At 34.4% G+C, this 12,167-nt stretch overlaps 1 long non-coding RNA gene across 1 annotated transcript; it reads left to right on the top strand.

Moving 5' to 3' along the window:
- Positions 1 to 3,182: 3,182 nt before the first annotated feature.
- LOC134475343 (uncharacterized) lies at positions 3,183 to 11,107 on the top strand. Its single transcript, XR_010046464.1, has 3 exons — positions 3,183 to 3,304; positions 5,190 to 5,338; positions 10,849 to 11,107. It is a non-coding gene; the product is annotated as an uncharacterized LOC134475343 (long non-coding RNA).
- The last annotated feature ends 1,060 nt before the right edge of the window (positions 11,108 to 12,167 follow it).

Genomic DNA, 12,167 nt, shown 5'->3' with positions numbered 1-12,167 from the left:
AGGCTGCCCGTGTTGGGCAATGAGAATTTCAGTGGGGCTTCCACGCATGAGACATGAGTTAGGAAAAATCCCAGGAAACAGACATTCCCTATCACAGTATATCACAAATATATCCATTTGGTATATTTTGAAAAATAACCATGGAGGGACTCCCCTGGTTAGGAAGCCTTTGGATACACTTTTAGCCATGGCTGGGGTTCTGGTCCAACCTGAAGGTTTGTTACAGTAGAAGCTAAAATATGCAGCTCTGAAATGTGTCTTTTTTGAGCACGTTAAACTCTACTAATAAAAAAGTTGAAAGTCAAATTGATAAGCTCCTGTTGTGGGCTCCAAAGTGTAGTCTCAAGTTTCTGTAATTTTTTTTATAAATGTTTGGTGATGATGGGGTAATAAAATGTATCTTTAGGGTAAGTTTTCCTTCTAGTCTTTCTGAAGGGCACCAGCCATTTGAGTCATAAATTGAGTTGCATTTTCAGCCCTGTTCTGAGTGTTTTCCTTTGTTTTTTCAAAATTAACTGCTTTATGGTCTTCCTGTAAAACTCTCTCTCTACTAAGTGTCTTGATTTTGTTTTTCTCCTTGCTGATACAAAATATCTGACACCCAACTTTAAGAAAGGAAAGGTTTATTTAACTTGAAGTTTGTGGAGGTTTCAGAGCAAAATCTGATGACTCCAAGGCAGGGTGGCTCAAGGCCGAGGGCAATACTTCATGGTGGTAGAAGACAGCAAAATCACAAGATCCAAAATGTGAGGAGAGGGTGAAGACTCTGTATCATTTTTTATGTAGGCCACCCATTATAGGGTAAGTGTAACACTCATACCCATAATCCCAGTAATGGACTATAAATCAATCACAAACTCTAGAATTCTATGCACAAGGCCACATGAAGTTTTAGGGAGACATCTAGAAACAAACCATAGAAGTATGAAAACATGAGCTCTTGTTTTGCTGTGTCCTCTGATTCTGCCTGATAGTTCTAGTTTGGGTTTTCTCAGGGGACAACTGCAGTGCCCATTACAAAGTCACTCAAAGAGTGCTTTTCATCCCCATAGGAATGGATTGGGAAGATCACTTATTCCCGTTCTTGTAAAGAAAAATCGGAGCAAAGGGTTGCATTTTAATCAGTCGATGTTAGGCAACATTAATGACTTAGGCAATGAAATTCTTGGGTGAAATGTATGGAGAAAGAGCCCAGATCCTGGCTAATTTGGAAGAAGTCTGTCAAAGAGAAAGGAACATGAACTCTAATTATCCCTCTGCTCCTGCAACCTCCTAGAGTGTGAACTGGAGGACAGAGGGCAGGGTTTTAAAGCCAACTACAATGTAGATTGGGTATGGGGTGAACTAGGATTGGGTTTAGCCTATGGCGGAGGATTAAACAAGATGTTCCAGGTAAATATTAGGAACTCGCACTAGACAGACAGGTGGCCCCCCAGGAGGGAAGGGTGTGGATACAATAGTGGCAAACTCAGGGGAAAGAGGAAAAGCAAGTCCAGCAGGCTCTGAGGGAAGAAGAGGCCTGATTGCAGTGGAGGGAGCTATGTATGAGAAAGGAGAAATGGCTGAAGCAGTAGGAAGTTTTGAGGGCTGAGAGGGGAGAGTAAAATCAGTTGGATTTGTTGGCAGAGAGGAGTTCATGTCTTGTGAAGTGGGTGTAGATAAGAGGGAAAGAAGAGGATTTGCAAGACATCACATGAGGTACTAAAAGTGGAATATTGCAGACTGTAAAGAATACTTTAATACAAGTCAAGGGAATATTACAGAATGAAAAGAATACTTCAATATAAGTACAATTTGATGATTTGCTCTGCCTCCAGAAGTATTACTGTGTAAGTCCCACAAAAGAGAGAATTCAAAAATGCCATTTTCTAGCCAGAAGGAATCATTGTCCATTTTGTACTGTGACTGTATGGTTCTGGAGAATAATATTAGATGTTTGGGTTTCAAATTGGGATAGAGAAGGAGAGATTTCATATGTTTTAAAAGAAAGGCTAAAGAGGAAGAAGGAACTAGATGAAGGGATGTTCCCCATGGATAGAACAGAGAGGTAACTGTCGCAACTCCCATGACATAATGAGAGAGGAAACAGGGTTCCCAAATAGACATCTTCATTTGGGACTCACTTACCCTATAATGGAGCATGGGTAAATAATCATGGCAGTCATCACTACAAATGGTCAATTACCAATGATAGAAACTTCCTGGGAATGGTCCCATGACTAGAACTAGGATTACAGACACAGAAAATGGTAAGTGTTTCTATGTCACAAGGGACATGAGAGAAGAAAGTAGAATTAGCAATGAAATTAGAGAATGAGAATGGAAATGGAGAAGATCTAAAGAGCACAAAAAGGGCAAATAGAGCAAATAACTAGGGTGCAAGGGTCTCCAGTGGTGGTGGAGAAAGCCTTAAAGGAACAAAGTGTAGAAGCTCTAAGAGGGGAGAGATCTTACCCGGTCTTAAGCTGTCAGCATGGCAGGGGCTGCGGAGCTTCCTGTAGCACTTGAACAAGATCTAGGAGCAAATGTGTGGCCTCAGTTGGAAATGGCTTGAGATAGGGTGGAAGACTCTCTAATGTCAGCTCCAACATCCTAGAATTTGAATGACAAAATAAAAAAGACAACACAATAGAAAACATCAGGAGACAGGCACTTCATGAGGAAAAGGTTGGATTTAACTCCTTTTAGGTACAGGAAAGCTGACATTTGGCTGATATCAGCAGGTGATCTGGAGGAGGAAATAAGTTAATATATGTTTGGGGGATGGAGTTTATAACCTCAAGGAATCTGGATGGAATGTGTAGGGTCAACGTTCCAAGGATAGTCGACACAAGTATGTGGACAACTGCTGGACACGTTGGTACCTGGAAGACTGTATGTGTAGTCTTATATTTCTTAATGGCCACCTGTTTGCTCAGGGCAGTGTGATTCTTTCAGTGTATTCCTGTTGTATGTATAAACCAGTATGTTTTATTGTGAAGAATTTTCTTAAGTCAGGCCTGATAAAGTCTATTTTTTTATTCTGACTTGCTTGAGGATGCAATCTCTCACTTACTGAATATTAATTTCAACTTAACTGTGTAAAATACTAGGTAGCTTTTGTGTTCCCTACAGAATTCTAAAACATAGAGAATTAGTCATAAGGTATTTAAATTTATTCGTCATTAATTTGTCTACTGGACTTATATTGTAACATTTTATTTTGTAATTAAGGAATAAAGCAACATGAATAAACTTGCCTTTCAGCCTTCCTTATGATTGCAGTGACACTATTGATTACAATCTACATTATACTGATTTACCAGTAAGTATGTGAAAACATGTAGATCAATCAAAACTGTATATTCTGTTCATTCCTCATAATAAGCCATGATAATATTTTATTTGCAATTAATTAAGGGTTAAAGGGGCAACAAAATATTTTAATAAACAAATAAATCACATTTGTTTAATTTTGGTTAAAATTAACGTTCATCATGAAACAGAAAATTTCTACCAGTGAGTTTCATTAATAAGCACTAATTTTCACTGGTTTGATGATTTAAGAGTATAAAATGTGGTTTGAAAGATGTTATGATCATTCATTCTCATTAGAGATTTTTGCCAGAACTATTTGAAAATGTTGAGATTTGTCATACTCACCTGAAAGAGTGAGAGATACCATGATAAAAAAAAATGTGGCTTTCTGAAGGCAAGGCATATCTATTGCACTCTGGATGAGCTGATCCCTGGTTTCCCCAAATAATGGGAAATCGGCGACATAGTTGAAATTGATGATAGATGAGATTTACACACGATGGCTAACCACTTTTATATTTGACATAAGATTGAAAATAGATGAGATTTACACAAGATGGCTAACCACTTTTATATTTGACATAAGATTGAAAATAGATGAGATTTATACACGATGGCTAACTACTTTTATATTTGACATAAGATAACATAGGATCTGTTTTATTTTTCAACAGGAAAGATAATAGACAATTTGAGTGTCAGTTTTGGTAATCTATCTGGAGTTGTTTTCTGATCTGTACATTTTGTATTTCTGCTAAAACCTGATTCAATTCAAATTATTATAATTTGTGATGGTTTTTTTTAAAAAATTGTGTTTTTATTGTTTATTATTTAGTTTATTGTGTTTTTTATTTGATTTGTTTTTTTCATCTACTAGGACAGTTTGATGAAGAATTAGATAGCAATAGAGATACACAGACATACACAGATAAAGAAAAATAAGACAAATCACTATGGATTTTCTAATATGTTTCAAAAGTAATATTTCTCCCATTTCAACTTAAATCTGTATTTGAGCAAATTCAACAAATGAGATAGAGCAATTCCCCAAAATAGAATTACATTTTTCCCCAATTTGTTGTCATATGACACAATTTTTCACTTAAATTCTCCAGACTACCTTTCAACAATTGGAACTTTTTAATAATCTATTTAATTGTTTTATAAAATGATTTAAATTGCAACTCTGTAAGTTAGCTAGCTGAAATTGATGTGTGCACATTACATATGTAATCTATACAAAATAACAAATAATTTATTTTCTAAAAGAACTTATTGTAAAATATGTTCAGAATCATTGTTAGAGTACTAAAAAATTTTACTGCATATTTTTGTATTTGTTCATGCATTTGTGGGTTTGTTGCAAGACAGTGTCGGGTTATGAAACACTGGTGGAATTGTTCCCCTTTGAACCTCTATCATGTAGTATAAGAGAAATATGGTTTGCTGTCTTTGTGAACCTTCAACCTAACAAATTGCTTTGACTGAAGTGCCTGATTCAATGATGTTTTTCATTTTCTTTTAACTGATTCACTTGTGTGCTTCCTGAAGTTTTGTCACTTTGAGAAGATGATCTTAACTGCAGTTTTAAAATTCACTTATTCAATTAAAATAAAATTATTCCCAAAAAGAGTCCTTGTTTTTGAGTTACCAGTCACATAAATACTGAGGATCCATTATTTTATTTATCAATCAATATAGTGAAAATATTTTGTATGTATTTCTTGTGCCTTTTAATATACATTAATAATTTTTAAAAAGTTATTACCTCAGGATTCTTTTTAAACGTTATAAAAAATAAGAGAATGTAGATATAACAACAGAAGTGTCAAATAAAAAGACATTGGTAACATCTTACAATATATTCATTTTTCCTAAATTTTTCCTCAAAGGAAACTGTGAAGCAGCACTCCACTACCACAAGCTACGTCGCCAATTTCCCATTATTTGGGGAAACCAGGGATCAGCTCATCCAGAGTGCAACAGATATGCCTTGCCTCCGGAAAGCCACATTTTTTTATCATGTTATCTCCTCTTTCAGGTGAGTATCACAATGTAAGTATAGTGCTCCAGTTAGATTTTTTTGTTTTTTGGTACCAGGGAACAGACTCATCACCTTACGCTTTCCAGGCAGGTGCTTAGGCTGCTGAACTAAAGCCCCAGCCCAAGTGTAGTGATGTTAGAACAAACTTTTGGTGAAAGTGATATGAAACCCTTCTTAAAACAGAAACTAGTGAGGCATCTGAAGTAAATAGACAAAAATGTGGAAGCTTCTACAGTCATACTATTTTCAAGATACATAAAGAAATATATTGAACAGAGCAAAATATACCAGATCTTGAAAGCTGGCTACTAGCAGAAATTCTTAAATCACACTGCCTTCATTGAAATATAAATTCTACTGATTGTTAATCTGTGATGTAATATTTTTCCTCCTTAGACACATACATCTGTGTAACTCAGATATGTTTATAGTATTTCCTTATAAACTCATTATAATAATTAAATAGTTAATACTTAAAAGCTTTACAATAGCCTCTGATATATGGCAACTACATTTTCAGCGTTGACTACTTTATGATTTACAAAACATATTGAATGAACAGGGAAATACTTAGATATTGGTAAAACAATATCCTTGTGGAAGAATCAAGAAGAATGGTTAGTGGTATGCAGAAATTCCCTAACCAAGAGCAGACAACTTTAGGATTTGTGTTTAGAAATTTTGCAAATACCATGGAAGTTGATAGATCCATGTATGAGGAAGAGGGATCATATGTCTGGGACTGACTCAGGACATGCATTGTATTGAAAAATTATAACTTATTCTATAAACCTGGATATATTATGGTTCTCATTACAAAATAGGAAGTAAGTAAGAAAATATTTTCTACTTGAACACTTTGACTTTTGATGCCTATAGTTTATAGTATTGGAAATATTTGGTTTGTAGTTGAAATTTAATATCTGTAACTCAAGCAAGAAATCTGAGAGGTATATTATGATTTTGGAGGAATCACTGTGAGAGTCAGGAAAAATAAAGTTTAATTAAGGAAACTGCTTATTAAAATATGGTTTGTAGATACATGAAACATAAGTGTACAGATAAATTTTTTTAAGAAATGAAACACCCATTTTATCAGTATATTTTCATCTACAGAAAATGCGGCTGAATAAATGAAACATGAATACTAGTATGAGAGCTCCATTTTAGTAAAAGAAACACAGAACATAAATCAAACACACTTCAAAATAACTGAGGTTCTTTGTGTTTCTCAAATATTGGCAAAACTACATATAGCTTTACACCAGCCTTATTTAAATGTTGTTTTCTTTCCCATGCACTTTCTCTTTACCAAACACCAGTTCTTCTCTCTTGTCTTACATACTTTTGAATAGTATTCTAATCTTCTCCTGGTATCCTCTTTAAAAACTATCCCAAAAATCTCTTCCTTAACTAACAATATATTTCTTTTTTGTCTACATTTTCTTCTACTTGTAACTGAATGTGCACCAGAAGTAAGAAAATATCTTTGAATGTCCACATTCTTTCAGAGACTGGATGACAAATGAAACACTAATAAGCTCTTTTATTGCAATAGAGAAGAGAAAACAATTTTGAACCACTATCAAAACAATATTTATTTTCCAAATATACATATTATTAATGAGCTTTTAGAAAGAAACATTGGCAGTTTTCAAAAGAAGATAAAGACAATCTAAAGAGAAGTAAGCAATTAAACTTAAAAAGACTTTCAGGAGATGATTGATCAATGATGTAGGTTGACCAATAATATAGAGGTTTCAGAGGTAAAATAGGATAAGTGATTTTTGAAAAATTTCAGTTGTATTTGATAGATTATAAGTTTGTGATGATATTAGTCATTGTTTTTATTAATGGAGCACATAGGAAAGGAGCTGAATTCCAGTAATTGAGATATTTATAGCTATTTCTATTTAGAGGCAGAAATTTTGAATTATTTTCCTAGTAAACTGGGTTATAAAAGACATGAAGTGAATGGTTAATATCACTTGTGATTGTATTGGCAGGGTCAGGGAGATGTAAATAAGAGAAAAAAATTTTTAGATTTGAGTGGTTTGAATTCATGACTATTCTCTTGAGTGCTGGAGTTGAATAACCGTGAAGAAGATAATTATAAATGTGTCAGACAAGATAAGTTCCTTGAAGAAATGATATGATATGGAATTATAAATCACAATGGAAGTATTTTAAGTCATGAGGAAGAATAGTTCCTTCAGTAAGATAGAAATAAGAAGCAGATATAACTGCCAAAATTTAGGGAAGTGTCAGGGAGCTAAGGAAAGGTTCCAATTTTTTTTAAATTTTTATTTATTTATTTATTTTTTGTTAAACTTTTCGAAATCAGGTAATGTTGCTTCCATTGAGAAGGATCAGGCCACTGGCCAATCCTTTCCTAACCTATCCTTAAACATTTCCAAAAGGATGAGGACAGTCTATTTAGAATAAATAATTTGACAAATAGTTAGAATAAATAATTTAACAAATAGTCTGTAATATTTTTCACAGACTATGACTTAAAATTTAGTTTATCAAAGCAGGTCTCATGCCTTCACTCAGGTGGATAGAGCATTAATCAACCCAATTGCTTCACTGTTAGAAACAGGGATGTTTTATTTGTTTTTCTTCTACCCCTTCTTTTCACACAGCTACAACACTGAAAACAAAAAGTTTGAGTTTGGACCCCTGCCCTGTCATCCACATACCTGCTTGTCAGCTCACATGTTAATGCTAATTTCTATTCCCAAGAGAGTGTCAATGTGATCTTTTCCAATATCGCTTTGAAATGATGACTTCAGTTTTATGCAGGTGTCAGAAAAAGGCTCATTTTCATATTAAATAATTTAAATATTTACATTGGCATGAGTTTGGTGCCATGATTTCATTATTTTTCCCAACCGATTGTAAGCTTTGGGAAGGTAGTATAAATTGTATTTTATTTAAGAATGTCTATGTAGCTTATATCATGTCACTAGTGATATTTTAAACGTGTAATAAAATTTCCATGGAATAAGTCAGGAATGATTAAAAGAGATTTTTGTCTATATTTTATGCTTTTGCCTGAAGATATTTAAGTCTTGCTACTTTAGAAAATGTGAACTTTTGTGATCTATGGTGCTTTGTCTAAGGTGACTGCGTTAGGTAATGGAGTCACAGGTTCAAGTTGGCAAAAAGTCTCTTTCTAACTTTGAATTCCAGTTGGTCCTCTTATATCTATCTAGAGTGTTTCTCTCATTCTCTTTTTACTACATCACTATTCCCTTTGCCCAAAGCAAGATGATGACAATCCATAGCAGGAGTGAGTTTATCTTTATTCTGAATATTAGTTGATCTGTATTATTACAAAATACCTGAGGCTGGGTAACTTACAATAAAGAAAGTTTGGTTAGCTCACAGTTTTTGAAGACTGAAAAATTGAAGCTTTCAGCTCCTCATCAGTTTGGCCTCTGCTGAGGGCCTTTTGAACACATCATATCACAGGAGATATATGTGTAAAAGCGAGATGCCACTTTGCAATATCAGAAGACACAGAGCAGAGCAGCACGCTGTTACCAATTTATAGTAACCTAGTTTCACAGGAACTAAATGAGTTCCCAGAAGAACTACATAATCTCATTTGAGGGTAATGCCTGTAATTATCTAATTACTTCCCATGAGCCAACACCTCTTAAATGTTCCACTACTTCACAAAGTTGTTGCACTGAAGACCAAATTTGTAAAACATCAACCCATAAGGAACACATAAAGCAATATTCAAATCAGAGCATTTCTCTTTTGAATTCCTTTCAACAAGGACTTCAATATCACTCTAACTTGTAAACCAGTGCAGGGAAGAGGACAATTGAACACTAATATTTCTGATTAAGAAAATGGAAAACTGACTCATAAGGCATTAAGAAGACACCAGCAATGTCTAACGGAGTTTTAAATAACTTTGATATGTCCCTAGGTTTTCTTTTATTTATTTAGATTTTATCAGTATTTTCCAATACTATTTTCTGTACTTTCACTTGGTTTATTGTTTCTTGGTTTAAAAAAAGGCATGTATCTGAAGACTGTCTAACAAGCTGAAAAGCAGATCAGATAGGGGAACAAGTGAAAGACAGATTACAATTAATTTTTATGCCTAATGCATTGTAAGTCAGTAGGAATATAAACAACTAATTGACACCTTAATGGAAAAACTAGATAGAAGAAGTAGAAAAAAAAATACTCTTCATTTCTTTTTGTTTTATTTTTAAATGTTCAGAGCAGTGTAATTGAACTTTAAAAGTGTAAGTTACTTGGTTCAGAGGCCAGAGGCAGGCCAGAATTAAGTATAGAGTTACTGTCAATGTTATAATAAATTTATATTGTGTACGTTTTTAGTCTTTTCCTGTTTTAAATGAGGAATAACTCAAAATTTAAGGCAAATTGAACACCGAAATAAGTCATAAAATAATTTATAAATTTACAATTATATTTCAGACCTCTGAATTTTTGTATGATAAAAGGGGCTTTGTAAATCATAATCTTTTTATACATGTCCCAAAATCCATGTAGATCAACAAAGAAATTAAATAAAACAGTGCAAATCATGTGTCAGTGGCCTGAACTAAAATAATACTGCAACTTGAGTTGACGTCTAATAGCAAAAGAAATGTTTACGAAAATAATCGAAATTGCATTGGAGCCCAGGCTCAAGGAAGATGCAACCTAAAATAGTTCAAAATCAGGAACATGCGGTATGATAATAGTAGTATAAGAATACAGGTCAATTTACTTTTTAAAATTAAATCCTGATCTGAATGGAAAAAAATCACAGCAAGAATCAGAACACTGGCTACTGAGAGTTCAAAGGAAGGAACCCAAAAATATGTGAACAGAGTTAACAGTCACTGGTAGTCAGTATGGCTAACACAAAAACAGCGCCTTGGAAAATGGAAGACATTCCTGGGCATTTAGAAAGAAAGAAAGAATAAAGCAAGTGGAAGATATTAGTCCTAACAATGAAAAAAGAATGTGAAATTCAAATACATATTTTTTCACTGTGTCAAAAATAAATAAATCTGTGCCTTATTATCCTACTATAGCAATTATATTCTAATTACAGCTAAAAGATTAGAAATAAGAAACTATACATAATTGTAAGATTTTCACATGTTGATATTGTTGACATGCCATTGTGTAAATAATAGTGTAAGTGTAAATAACATCAATATTTTGATTCATAAAAATAAATTCCTGCTGAAATGAAGCAAGGTTCCTTGGTGTGATAGCTAATTGTGATGTCAAGTAAAATACACTGAGAAACACTTAGAAGATTAGTGGAGCAATATTCTGGGTGTGTCTAAATGCTTGACTTGTGAACTAAAAACAGAGAAGAGAAGACCCTCCCTGAATAAAGGAGGCACTAAAAAATAGGCTTGTCATTTGAATGATTTAAAAAGAGAAAGAAAATGGGAGTATTATCTTTTGCTTCTTCAGAGGAGCTCCAGCCTTCTCTGTCATCTTTCTGTATTTATCTCCAGTTCTTCAGACTTTCATCACGGACTCTCCAGCCTTCCATCAGAGACCCTTGGGTTTTCCTATGTGGACATACATCAGATTCTTCAGTGAACTCTCGACTCAGGACTTTTTGACTGGATATTTTAGCCTTTTTATATTCTTCCACCCCTCAATATACAGGAGGCCATAGTAAACATATATGCATTTCTAATTGATGTACTTGCAGATGTGAGAGTAAATAAAAAGAATTCAGCTTTTGTGAATGTGAATCCAATGGATAAAGTTGACTCAAAGTGATTATTAAAGAGACTAAGAATAGCAACGATTAGAAAAATTTTCTATGACTATAAAAAGAAATATTTTTAAAAAGAGGTGAGAGAAATGAGGAAAGCAATAATAATTTTTCTTCCAATTCTCAGCAAAAAGAAATAAAAAAGTGATTTCACAATTAGAAGCTCACTATTTCATAACTCTTGATACTATAACAGGTTGATATAAGAATTAATGGTTGATACAATGTAGCAGGTGCTGTACAGAGAAAAAGGTATTCACAACCAATCCAGTTAATCATTAGTTGCAAATGGAAAACAGAACTTTTCAATGGAGCAGTCATTGTATCAGTGGTCACTTCATTGTCGCTGCATGGGACCTGGGCCCGTGGAAAGTGGCGCGGAGTCACAGCGTGAATAAATCACACTGGAGACCAGGCTGATGGCACCGATCTGACTTTTAAATATGTCTCCTGTCCTCTTATATAGGCAGGGCTGAGACCTGGATGGGGGCAGAGCCTAGATGTGACCTGGAAGGCTGAGGGCGGCTCCTGGGGGCGGGGCCAGAGTGGGGCGGTGTCTGGCAGGACTTTTCAGGGTCTGACACTGCTCAGACCCTCTCCTCTGCTAGAGCCGTCAACTAGACCTCCAGACCTTCACTCCCCATACTTCATAAACACTAATAGTGTTGTGGTCTGATGGAATATATCTATTGATTACCCACATGGAACAAAATGAGCCAAAATGTACATTTTGAAGAAAAAGAAGACTGTTTCAGTATAGTGAATAATAGTGTTATCTTATTTTTAATTCTCTTAACTGAAGTAACAGTGATATGAGTATGCAGGAAAAGATACTATATGGAGTGGTATTATGAAGTATTTAGGGGTGGAATATGGTGTCCTCTGCCTAATTTGAGACTGTTTGATAAAAAACAGGTGTGCTTGTGTGTGTGTGAGTGCACGTGTGTACGTATGTATTTAGATACAGAGAGAGGGAGAGAGAGTCTTTAATACCAGGATAATTGGAATATTAATTTATTATACAGTTCTTGCAGCTCTTTGAAAGTTTTG

The sequence above is a fragment of the Cavia porcellus genome, unplaced genomic scaffold, assembly GCF_034190915.1.
Source record: "Cavia porcellus strain 051 isolate PalLab524CR breed Dunkin Hartley unplaced genomic scaffold, mCavPor4.1 scaffold_3, whole genome shotgun sequence".
NCBI classification, from domain to species: Eukaryota; Metazoa; Chordata; class Mammalia; order Rodentia; family Caviidae; genus Cavia; species Cavia porcellus.
The sequence above is the reverse complement of the archived record's forward strand: the minus strand, read 5'-3'. Positions and strand labels throughout refer to the sequence as shown.